Source organism: Pseudophryne corroboree, chromosome 6, assembly GCF_028390025.1.
Source record: "Pseudophryne corroboree isolate aPseCor3 chromosome 6, aPseCor3.hap2, whole genome shotgun sequence".
Taxonomy (NCBI): Eukaryota; Metazoa; Chordata; class Amphibia; order Anura; family Myobatrachidae; genus Pseudophryne; species Pseudophryne corroboree.
Genome location: NC_086449.1, coordinates 709,848,444 through 709,861,955, shown reverse-complemented (window position 1 = coordinate 709,861,955; position 13,512 = coordinate 709,848,444).

Genomic DNA, 13,512 nt, shown 5'->3' with positions numbered 1-13,512 from the left:
AGAGACATGGTGATGCCAGCAGGCCGGTAGCATACTACAGTGCACAGTTGGACACCGTAGCGCGGTCTCTCCCCACATGCTTGCGAAGTGTTGCAGCGATAGCCTTGCTAGTGAGTAAAAGCGAAGATGTAGTGTTAGGACACAACCTGACCATCCACACACCTCATGCAGTGTCAGCCTTACTGAACTCAGCCCAAACCAGACATGTCTCATCTGCACGGTTTACAAGGTGGGAATTAGCACTAATGGCCCCTGTAAACATCACCATAAAGAGATGCAGCGCACTAAATCCTGCAACTTATCTGCCAGTTGTGCCTGGACAGGCACAAAGGGTGAAGGATGAGAATGATGGTGAAGGAGGATTTAGTACAGACACTGACACACATGATTGTATGGAATATCTGAACCAAACTTTCACTGCAAGACCCGACATAAGTGACAACCCACTGGAAGGCGTAGATTTTACTTTTTACACTGACGGTAGTTGCCACAGACAGACGGACTCGGGAGACCAGTGTACTGGATACACAGTCGTAGATGACAGAGGTATCATAGAAGCTGAGCCCATGGGCCCACCGCACTCAGCACAAGTTGCTGAGCTGGTCGCCCTAACCAGAGCGTGTGAATTGTCCAAGGGTAAGTCAGCCAATATATATACAGATTCTAGGTATGCCTTTGGAGTAGTGCATGATTTCGGGGCTCTATGGCGCCTCAGAAATGTAATGACGGCAGCTGGCACACCTGTAGCGCATGCATCCCACATAAAAAGACTTCTAACAGCGATACAAGAACCAGACAGAGTGGCTGTTATCAAGTGCAAAGCTAACACAGTCAAGACCCGGTATCACTTGGTAACAGCCGGGCAGACGAAGCTGCTAAATCAGCAGCCAGCACCCCCATACAAACAGATATCACATCACTGATGATATTCAACACCGTCAACACACAAAAATTAAGTGAAATGCAAAATTTGTGTTCACAGGAAAAGGCAGTCTGGAGGTCAAAGGGGTATGGCCAGGAGTCCTCAGGACTCTGGACAGATGGACAGGGTAAGCCAGTGGCCCCCAGAGCATATCTTCCAAGCTTAGCTGAGGCGGCACACGGTCTGACTCATCTGGGCAAAGAGGGTATGTGTAAGCTGGTGAGAGCCTACTGGTGTGCGCCAGGATTCTCTTCTCATGCGGGTAAGAGAGCAATGACATGTCTTATCTGCTTGAGGAAGAATATTGGAAAGTCAATACCAACAGAACCATCCCATATCCCGCCGACAGACAGCCCTTTCCAGGTAATACAGATTGATTTCATACAGTTACCACCCTGCAGAAATTTAAAATATGTGTTAGTCTGTATTGATGTGTTTTCAAATTGGGTAGAAGCGTTCCCTGCTGCCACAAATACTGCTACGTTCACTGCAAAGAAAATTGTGCAGGAATTTGTGTGCAGGTATGGTATCCCTAGAATAATTGAAAGCGATAGGGGTACCCATTTTACAGGAGATGTCTTTCAGGTTATGTGTAAACTGATGGGAATTAATAGCAAGCTGCATACTCCGTACCGCCCACAGGCGAGTGCGAAGGTGGAGAGAGTAAACCGCACTATTAAGAACAAGCTGAGCAAAGTGATGGCTGAAACTGTATTGTTGTGGCCAGAAGCTTTGCCACTTGTATTGTACAGCATCAGAACCACTCCCAGGTCCCCACTTAACCTATCACCCTTTGAGATTCTTTTTGGTCGACAACCCCATGCAATGATTGACCCCCAGGATGATTTGAAATGCAATAACGAAGTGACTGTAAAATATTTGGTTAAGATGAGCCAGCAGCTGAGTAATCAAAACAGAAATCTAAAGCTGGTGATTCCTGACCTACCAAACAGTAATTGTCATGACATTGAACCTGGGGATTATGTAATGATTCGAAATTTTCTACGCTCAGGTTGCCTCATTGACAGGTGGGAAGGACCGTACCAAGTCTTACTAACCAGCACGACAGCATTAAAGGTTGCCGAAAGAGAGACTTGGGTCCACTCGTCCCACTGTAAGAAGGTCGCTGACCCAGAGAGAGCCCGTGACAAAGAGCAGAGTGTAGAGAACATCGTATCACTGGAGTGTCTGTTCCAGGAAGGCTGAGAGGCAGGACTGCTGTCACGGCACCTGAGCGCGGAGAACAACAAGACCAGAGGCGGTTGTCGCACCAGTTTTCTTTTTCCTTTTTATTATTTTCTCCATCTCCCATTACCCTCCTTTCCTCCCCCTTCTTGTTCCCTTTCTCTCCCCTTAACAAGATGGACTTACCCCAAGAGACTGCATTCCGGGTTTTCCTGTTAATCCTGTTGTTGACGAGAACAGTCTGTTTCGGTGAGAGTACCAAGAGGTCGAGAAAGGATCTGGAATGGGTTCTGATGGCAAGGACGGATTTGTAGAATTCCAAGAGCAACACATCAATCGAGCAAAGGCGAGTATCAGAAAACGATCTGGTAGTCAGGAAACTAGGAGGCACTGTGAAGGGTTATTAGCTGAGGAAGATTGCATTTGTAGGAATTGTGAAAACATAGTTGAGGATTAGTGCATCCAGAGATGTCAGTCCAGCCTTAATATCAACATGCACCGTCATCCATTGAGTGATTACCACTCACTAGTGGGTAAGGTCTTAAACCAGACAGAATGCTGGGTGTGCTCACAAGTACCTCAAGGTCAGAGCAAGTCAAGATTAGTACCGTACCGTTTAGCAATAGATGAGGTACTCGAATTACGGGGTGGGAGACCGGTGGACAAGAAGTTTAATATTTCTAGGCCCCCTAGTTTGAAGCTCCACCAGCATCAAGTAGATAGATCCTTAGTGTGTTTCAACATTTCCAATTCCCGAAAGCTGGGAAATTGGGAGGTGACATGGAATAACCAAACCATGGCATTTTCGCACAGAGCTGATAGGATACCCGTAGACTCTGAACTTATACGCCAAATAGCCAACAGTGGAAGGTATTTTCGGTATAGGTATACTCAAGGAAGTAAGACCATGCGGGTTGGAGAAGTATGACCAGGGTACTGTGCGCATATCATACAGCCTGATACGTGTACTGAACAGATGAGAGAGTTAGGGATAGGATTTTTCACTTGGAAAGTTTGCAATATGGTAATGTCATATTCTGTCCCATATGTTCTCCCTGATGATGCTTATTTCATATGTGGGGGGAAGGCGTATAAGTGGCTTGCCCCAAACTCGGAGGGATTGTGTTACATTGGAAGAGTGTTGCCCGAGGTCATGACCATAACCTATGATAAGATGAAAGACGTTCACGCAGTGCTCAAGCTCCTTATACTCATACTCATTATGAACACATCGTTAAGAGACACCTCATAGATAGGACAGAGCACGTAGCCTCTGATTTGATCCACGAATCCACCGGGATTCAATTCCTTCTCGCATTAGATATCACCCGTACTGCCAGAGGAATTATAAATTATAGGTACATCCATGCACTAGCGAACCTGATAGATAATATCACTGAGATGTATGACGACACCTTCAGGTATACGGGAAGGGAGTTGCAAGCTTACAAAACGGAACTGTTCCAGCATAGGATGGTCCTCAATTATATCACAGCCGTAACGGGAGGGTACTGTGTCACATTGGTTAATATGGTGTGAAGTGCTGCACATATATTACAAACAGCACTGATGACCCAACCAAGATCATCGATCAAAAGATGGACGATATCTTGCAGTTGAAGTGGGAGTTCCGAAGGAGACACAACCTTACCCTGACTGCTGTGAGTAATGAACTGACCGGCTGGGTCTCATGGTTGAACCCACGCAATTGGTTCTCAGGTTTAGGAGAATGGGCTCAAAATGTCATTATGAGTGTAGGAAAGTTTCTCCTTTGTATCCTGGGAGTCGTCATAATTATTGGCTTGATATTTAGGTGCGTTCAAATTTTAACGCGGCGCAAGCGCAGTACAAAAATGATGAGTTTAAGGAGCGGGAGCATTGTTACAGCAGCAGATTTAATTTACGACCATCCATAGAAACGATGTTGTGATAAGGATTGCAAATGAATTCCACGGCCTGTTTCTTTCACCCGTTTTTCCTTTGTTTCCCCCTCAGCAAAAATACACCCGTCCGGAAAAGACTTCGATCAACACCCAAGAATGATTACGCAAATGTTATGTGAATGTATTTTAGATATGTGTCTTATCTTCATCTCTACAACCTTCAGTTAGTGACACACGTAGTTGACAGGTGATATCCACATATATTAGCACTCACATATGTTCCCCCTCCATGTATCATCAACTAAATGTGCACCCCATTTGTTGGAACAAGAAGCCGAAAAGAGCTCGGTAGTGTTTGTTGGCCCACTTACAGACCCTTAATACGGGATGAGAAGGATTTAATGTATACTTCGCAATACCTCGAAGCTTATCTAGAACATATACGGCACGATGATACATGCCCCTCAGACATGGATTCATACATACATACATGCTTTTACTATCTCACTAGGTCATACATTTCCCACCTACACCTCTCCTCCTACCATCCAATCATTTGTAGATATTGTATTGTATATTTCTCTGACGTCCTAAGTGGATGCTGGGACTCCGTAAGGACCATGGGGAATAGCGGCTCCGCAGGAGACTGGGCACAACTAAAGAAAGCTTTAGGACTACCTGGTGTGCACTGGCTCCTCCCACTATGACCCTCCTCTAGACCTCAGTTAGAATCTTGTGCCCGGCTGAGCTGGATGCACACTAGGGGCTCTCCTGAGCTCCTAGAAAAGAAAGTATACTTTTAGGTTTTTTATTTTCAGTGAGATCTGCTGGCAACAGACTCACTGCTACGAGGGACTAAGGGGAGAAGAAGCGAACCTACCTGCTTGCAGCTAGCTTGGGCTTCTTAGGCTACTGGACACCATTAGCTCCAGAGGGATCGAACACAGGCCCAGCCTCGGTCGTCCGGTCCCGGAGCCGCGCCGCAGTCTCCCTTACAGAGCCAGAAGCAAGAAGATGGTCCTGGAAATCGGCGGCAGAAGACTTCGGTCTTCAACACTGCAGCTGTGCGCCATTGCTCCTCATGCACACCTCACACTCCGGTCACTGATGGGTGCAGGGCGCTGGGGGGGGGGCGCCCTGAGCAGCAATATTAAATACCTTGCTGGCATAAAACTCACATAATATAGTCTTAGAGGCTAAATATGTGAAAATACCCCTGCCAGATATCCATAAAAAAGCGTGAGAAGTCCGCCGAAAAAGGGGCGGAGCTATCTCCCTCAGCACACTGTCGCCATTTTTCCCTCACAGCTCCGCTGGAAGGATCGCTCCCAGGCTCTCCCCTGCAGTTTCAAGACTACAAAGGGTAAAAAAGAGAGGGGGGGGCACTAAATTTAGGCGCAGTAGTATACATATAAGCAGCTATAAGGGAAAATCACTCAGTTATAGTGTTAATCCCTGTGTTATATAGCGCTCTGGTGTGTGCTGGCATACTCTCTCTCTCTGTCTCCCCAAAGGGCTTTGTGGGGTCCTGTCCTCAGTCAGAGCATTCCCTGTGTGTGTGTGGTGTGTCGGTACGGCTGTGTCGACATGTTTGATGAGGAGGCTTATGTGGAGGCGGAGCAGATGCCGATAAATGTGATGTCACCCCCTGCGGGGCCGACACCTGAGTGGATGGACTTGTGGAAGGAATTACGTGAAAGTGTCAACTCCTTACATAAAAGGTTTGACGACTGTATCCAGTGTCGACGACGATGAGACTAATGTAACTTCCAATAGGGCCACACGTTACATGATTGAGGCAATGAAAAATGTGTTGCACATTTCTGATATTACCCCAGGTACCACAAAAAAGGGTATTATGTTTGGGGAGAAAAAACTACCAGTGGTTTTTCCCCCATCTGATGAATTAAATGAGGTGTGTGAAGAAGCGTGGGCTTCCCCCGATAAGAAACTGGTAATTTCTAAAAAGTTACTAATGGCGTACCCTTTCCCGCCAGAGGATAGGGCACGTTGGGAAACATCCCCTAGGGTAGATAAAGCGCTCACACGCCTGTCAAAGAAGGTGGCACTACCGTCTCCGGATACGGCCGCCCTGAAGGAGCCTGCTGATAGGAAGCAGGAGGCTATCCTGAAGTCTGTATATACACACTCAGGTATTATTTTAAGACCGGCTATTGCTTCAGCATGGATGTGCAGTGCTGCAGCTGCGTGGTCAGATTCCCTGTCGGAAAATATTGATACCCTTGACAGGGACACTGTATTGCTAACCATAGAGCATATAAAAGACGCAGTCTTATACATGAGAGATGCACAGAGGGATATTTGCCGGCTGGCATCTAAAATAAGTGCAATGTCCATTTCTGCCAGGAGAGGGTTATGGACTCGGCAGTGGACAGGGGATGCAGATTCTAAAAGGCATATGGAAGTTTTGCCTTATAAAGGTGAGGAGTTGTTTGGGGATGGTCTCTTGGACCTCGTTTCCACAGCGACAGCTGGGAAGTCAGCTTTTCTACCCCATGTTCCCTCACAGCCAAAGAAAGCACCGTATTATCAGGTACAGTCCTTTCGGCCCCAAAAAGTCCCAAAACCGAACGGGTCCTCTCGGCCCATTCTCAATCTCAAGACATTGAACAGGTTTGTGAAAGTTTCCAAGTTCCATATGGAAACCCTTCGCTCTATAGTTCTGGCCTTGGAACCTGGGTATTAGATGGTCTGCCTGGACATACAGGATGCTTACCTGCATATTCCTATAGCAGTGTCACATCAGCAATACCTGAGATTTGCGATTGGCACCTGTTAGGGTCTCCTGCTCTGTGCTGCCACGTCGTCATGGCAACCGGGAGACAAGTGCTAGCGGAGTAACCTGAGCGTAGCTGATACTCTGGTTCGGGTCTTTTGCTGTGCAGTGGTTACAGGCTCTGTGCACTGCAGGGGATCCGGTGCTGGTTTTTGTGCTCACAGTCTGTGAGGTCTGAGTGGGGCGTGGACAGCACCTGCTATATAAAACCTCTTCTCAGGTTAGGCAGATGCTGCTGAATCTTTGTTGGTTAGTCAGTTCCTGAAAGCTAGCTAGTACTGTGTAAACTTTGTATTTGTTTGTTGCTTACTGCAAATAGGCCTTGGGATTTGGTATTACACTCTGCCAATCCAGACCTAGCAGTAAGACTGGAGTCAGTCGTTTAACCTGCTGGGGTTCTTTTGCTACTCTGTGAACCTAGCAAGGTTGCGGCTGTATTCTCAGACTTGCCTGCCAAAATCCTTTCTCACTGTGCAAGGTGTTCAGGTGTCAGTTTAGTGGCAGTAAGCTGAACCAGTGCACTGCAAGTGAGGACTAGGATTGTGGAGACTCTCCTTGTGTCTATTATTCCATCTCTGACCAAGGAGTTTACTGCCACACCCGTTGGTAACCCTTTAGGGTTTTGCTGTTGCCCTTAGCAACAGCATTTTGGGTTCTCTACGTATTAAATCACAACATCTCGCTTCTTTCCATCTGAGCATTCCTAATACTAGGGAGACACCCAGTTTCTTAGCCTTTGGGCTTCTCTGTTCACTTTGTGTTTATTTTGTTACCCTATCACCTTCTATGTATGTAATGTCATATTCCCCAGTCTGTCTGTGAGTTCATTTGTTTTGCATCCCTCTCCGTTCAGACACCAGTACATTCCTGCTGGCACTGGTGTGCATAACATATTCAGCAGCCTAATACTCCTGTTGAAATTTTGTGGGAATATGGAGCATACCCCTCAAAATACTTTGCAACAGGTGGTCGATCAGGTGCAGGTCCTGACTCGACAATTTAATGATTTGTCCATTAAAATGCACACCTCGCAGGCCGCTGGCAGAGCTCCCGCAGCAGCAGTGCCTTCAGGGGTTAAGGAGCCGAAAGTAAATCTCCCGGATCGTTTTTCTGGAGATCGCTCGCAGTTCTGTTGTTTCAAGGAGAGCTGCAAGCTATATTTCCAGTTTAGGCCTCAGTCTTCTGGGTCGGAGATTCAGCGGGTGGGCATAGTGATTTCCTTGCTACAAGGAGACCCACAGGTCTGGGCATATGGGTTGCAGCCTGACTGTCCGTCGCTTAAAAGTGTTGATGCTTTTTTTACGGCACTGGGCATGTTGTATGATGACCCTGACAAGACGGCCTCAGCCGAGGCTCAGATTTCGATCCTTAAGCAAGGGCGAAGGCCAGTTGAGGTTTATTGTACGGAGTTTCGGAGGTTGGCCCATGATACCCAGTGGAATGACCCAGCCCTGAGATACCAGTACCGAAGAGGTCTTTCTAACCAGTTAAAAGACCAACTGGTACAATATCCCTTGCCTGATAGCTTGGATCAGCTCATGCAGTTATCCATTCGGGTGGATAGATGGCTGAGAGAGCGCAGGCTTGAAAGGGAGACCGAGGTTTCCTTCTTTCCCAAGGGAACCTCAGACTCTGAGGAATTTTCCGAGGAGCCTATGCAGATTGGGGCTACCCGCCTCTCCTCGCGTGAGAAGAAGCGGAGGAGACAGCAGGGGTTATGTTTGTACTGTGGGAATAAAGGTCATGTGGTAGTATCATGCCCAGAAAAGCCGGAAAACTTCAGGGCCTGAGGGTGATGGGAAATATCCTGTCAGGCCAGAAGTCAGAATTTCCCAAGAAGACTTTTATCATTCCGGTGACCTTGAAGATCCTCGGTCAAACTGTCAAGACTGAGGCCTTTGTGGACAGTGGGGCCGACGGGGTTTTTATGGACCGCCAATTCGCCCTGAAACACTCTGTTCCCTTAGTACCCTTGGCATCGGAAATTGAGATTTGTGGGTTAAACGGGGAACCATTATCCCAGGGTAAAATTACCTCTTGCACTAGCCAGATTTCTTTGTTTATTGGAGCCACACACTCTGAAAAATTGTCCTTTTATGTGACTGTCTGTACTTTTGCCCCATTGGTGTTGGGGTTACACTGGTTAAGGGCCCACAATCCTCAATTTGACTGGGTCTCTGGGGAGATTCTTAGTTGGGGTACTGATTGTTTCAGGAGTTGCTTGAGCCTTCCAGTCAGGCTTTCGCAGCTAAGTTTGCCAGGATTGCCAGGATGTTATGCAGATTTTGCGGACGTGTTCTCCAAAAGAGTTGCAGAGGTACTACCTCCCCATCGCCCCTATGACTGTGCCATTGATTTGTTGCCGAATGCTAAGCTTCCCAAGAGCAGGTTGTACTCCTTGTCACGTCCTGAGACTCAGGCTATGGCAGAGTACATTCAGGAGAACTTGGCTAAGGGATTTATCAGACCTTCACAGTCTCCAGTTGGGTCGGGGTTCTTCTTCGTGGGTAAAAAGGACGGTTCGTTGCGACCCTGCATCGACTTCAGGGAATTGAACCGTATCACGATTAAAAACTCATACCCACTGCCTCTCATTTCGGTCTTGTTTGACCAGCTTCGTACTGCCACCATTTTTTCTAAGATTGACCTACGCGGTGCGTACAATCTAATCCGAATAAGAGAGGGGGATGAATGGAAGACTGCCTCTAATACCCACTCAGGGCATTATGAATATTTGGTGATGCCTTTTGGGCTCTGTAATGCCCCGGCAGTCTTCCAGGACTTCATGAACGATGTGCTCAGGGAATATTTGGATAGATTCTTAGTTGTATACTTAGATGACATCCTAATCTTCTCCCATTCCCTGGAGGAACATCGGAAGCATGTACGCTTAGTCCTCCAGAAACTCAGAGACCACCGGCTTGGGGTGAAGCTGGAGAAGTGCGAATTTGAAGTTCAGCAAATCGCATTTCTAGGGTATATTATCTCCCCAGAAGGTTTCCAAATGGAGGGTTCCAAGGTACAGGCAGTCCTGGATTGGGTGCAGCCCACTAGTTTGAAGGCGCTTCAGCGTTTTCTGGGCTTTGCAAATTTTTATAGACGATTTATCGCTGGATTTTCGTCTATAGTGGCGCCCTTGGTGGCACTCACTAAGAAAGGGGCGGATGTTGCTCACTGGTCTTGTGAGGCCAAAGCGGCTTTTGCCCGTCTCAAAAGGGCATTTGTCTCGGCCAAGGTGCTGCGACACCCAGATCCAGAGCATCCTTTTGTGGTGGAGGTGGATGCCTCTGAGATGGGTATTGGGGCAGTGCTCTCTCAGATGGGGGTGTCTGATAATCGCCTTCATCCCTGTGCTTACTTTTCCCGTAAATTTTCGCCTGCCGAGATGAATTATGACGTGGGTAACCGGGAATTGTTGGCTATTAAGGATGCACTCGAGGAGTGGAGACACTGGCTTGAGGGGGCTAAGTTTGTGGTCTCAATTCTCACCGACCATAAGAATTTGGCATATTTAGAGTCAGCGAAGCGCCTCAATGCCAGGCAGGCACGATGGGCTTTGTTTTTTGCTCGCTTTAATTTTTTGATAACATATCGCCCTGGGTCAAAAAACATCAAGGCTGATGCGCTCTCGCAGAGTTTTGCTCCAATCCAGGAGACCACCGAGGAGCCATTGCCCATTGTGTCCCCATCATGTATTAAAGTGGGCATTACCCAGGACCTCTTGTCATTAGTCCTTAGAGCACAGGAGCAGGCTCCTCCAGACCTTCCGGTAGGTCTTTTGTTTCTGCCTCCTAGGTTAAGACAGCGAGTGTTCCTGGAATTCCATGCCAAGAAGTCGGCAGGTCACCCGGGTATTGCCAGAACTCGGGAGTTGCTATCTAGGGCGGTGTGGTGGCCCTCGGTGGCTAGGGATGTGGATCAGTGGGTTCGGGCATGTGACATCTGTGCCCGAAATAAGACTCCTAGAGGGGTTCCTGTTGGCCCATTACATCCACTCTCTATTCCATCTAAGCCATGGACCCACATTTCAATGGATTTTGTGGTGGACTTGCCCAAATCCTCGGGGATGACAGCCATCTGGGTTGTCGTTGACAGGTTTTCGAAGATGGCGCATTTCGTTCCATTGGTTGGGCTGCCATCGGCCAGACGCCTGTCTGAATTATTTATGCTGCATGTTGTGCGCCTCCACGGGTTGCCACTTGATGTGGTCTCTGACCGCGGATCCCAGTTTGTGGCCAAATTCTGGAGGGCATTTTTTTCCGATCTCCAGATTTCTGTCAGCTTGTCGTCAGGCTACCATCCGCAGTCTAATGGGCAGACTGAAAGGGTGAACCAGTCCTTGGAGCAGTTCCTCATGTGTTATGTCTCCAAGTGTCAGACTGACTGGGTTGCTCATCTGTCCATGGCGGAGTTTGCCTATAACAACGCGGCTCACTCTGCTACAGGGATCTCTCCCTTCCTTTGTGTGTATGGGCATCATCCTAAGGCCAATTCTTTTGACCCCCAGGACTCCACGCCTGGTGGTTCCTCTGTGGTTTCGGTCCTAAGAGGTATTTGGAGGAAAGTGAAGAAAGCCCTTGTGTCTGTGTCATTAGTGACCAAAAGGGTTTTTGATAAGCGGAAAAGACCCTGCAGCTTCAAATTAGGAGACTTCGTCTGGTTGTCTACCAAGAATTTGAAGTTGAGACAGCCATCTCATAAGTTAGGCCCCCGGTTCATCGGTCCTTATAAGATCACTAGGGTTATCAATCCGGTGGCATTTCAGTTAGATCTACCCCGTTCTTTGGGTATCAATAAAACATTTCATTGTTCCCTTTTAAAACGGGCGATTAGTAATCCTTCTTCCAGTGGAAGACCTTCCCCTCTTCTGATACGTGGCCAGAGGGAGTTTGTTGTTGAAAGGATTCTTGACTCCAAGATGGTTTGGGGTCGGCTGTCATTTTTGGTGCACTGGAAGGGGTATGGCCCGGAGGAGCGGTCGTGGGTGCGCAGTTGTGATCTTCATGCCCCCAGACTGTTACGCTCTTTCTTCTCGCAGTTCCCAGATAAACCCGGTGGTAGGGGTTCTTTGACCCCTCGTCAGAGGGGGGGTACTGTTAGGGTCTCCTGCTCTGTGCTGCCATGTCGTCATGGCAACCGGGAGACAAGTGCTAGCAGAGTAACCTGAGTGTAGCTGATACTACAGTTCGGGTCTTTTGCTGTGCAGTGGTTACAGGCTCTGTGCACGGCAGGGGATCCGGTGCTGGTTTTTGTGCTCACAGTCTGTGAGGTCTGAGTGGGGCGTGGACAGCACCTGCTATATAAACCCTCTTCTCAGGTTAGGCAGATGCTGCTGAATCTTTGTTGGTTAGTCAGTTCCTGAAAGCTAGCTAGTACTGTGTAAACTTTGTATTTGTTTGTTGCTTACTGCAAATAGGCCTTGGGATTTGGTATTACACTCTGCCAATCCAGACCTAGCAGTAAGACTGGAGTCAGTCGTTTAACCTGCTGGGGTTCTTTTGCTACTCTGTGAACCTAGCAAGTTTGCGGCTGTATTCTCAGACTTGCCTGCCAAAATCCTTTCTCACTGTGCAAGGTGTTCAGGTGTCAGTTTAGTGGCAGTAAGCTGAACCAGTGCACTGCAAGTGAGGACTAGGATTGTGGAGACTCTCCTTGTGTCTATTATTCCATCTCTGACCAAGGAGTTTACTGCCACACCCGTTGGTAACCCTTTAAGGTTTTGCTGTTGCCCTTAGCAACAGCATTTTGGGTTCTCTACGTATTAAATCACAACATCTCGCTTCTTTCCATCTGAGCATTCCTAATACTAGGGAGACACCCAGTTTCTTAGCCTTTGGGCTTCTCTGTTCACTTTGTGTTTATTTTGTTATCCTATCACCTTCTATGTATGTAATGTCATATTCCCCAGTCTGTCTGTGAGTTCATTTGTTTTGCATCCCTCTCCGTTCAGACACCAGTACATTCCTGCTGGCACTGGTGTGCATAACAGCAACCTCCATTACCAGTTTCGGGCGTTACCTTTTGGTTTAACTACGGCTCAGAGAGTCTTCACCAAAGTTATGGCGGTGATGACGGTGGTACTTCGCCGTCAAGGGGTCAGGATCCTGCCGTATCTGGACGACTTGTTGACTCCTGGCAAATTCCCCACAACTTCTCCTACGTCATCTGGATATGACTGTCCGATTTCTACAAGCCCACGGGTGGCTCATCAACTGGAAGAAATCCTCCCTGGTCCCTGCTCAGAGCATGGTGCACCTGGGAGCGCTATTGGACACTCACAACCAGCGGTTGTTCTTCTCTCAAGAAAGTCTTGTAGCTTCAGGACAGGATTCGTTGCTTCCTTTCTCGTCCGCAAGTGTCGATACATTCGGCAATGCAGGTGCTGGGCCTCATCGTCTCAGCGTTCGACATGGTGGAGTATGCTCAATTCCATTCTCGCCCCCTTCAGAGGCTTATTCTAGCCAAGTGGGACGGCCTGCCTCACCGGATCAGGTCTCACATGATCTCATTGACTCCGGAGGTCCGTCTGTCCCTGCACTGGTGGCTCCGGGACCAACGATTGTGCAGGGCCGCCCCTTCTGGATATCCGACTGGGTCCTGCTGATGACAGATGCCAGTCTCAGAGGTTGGGGAGCGGTGCTGGAGCAACACTCCGTTCAGGGTCGGTGGACCAAGGGGGAATCTCTCCTCTCGATCAACATTCTGGAATTGCGGGCGGTCTTCAA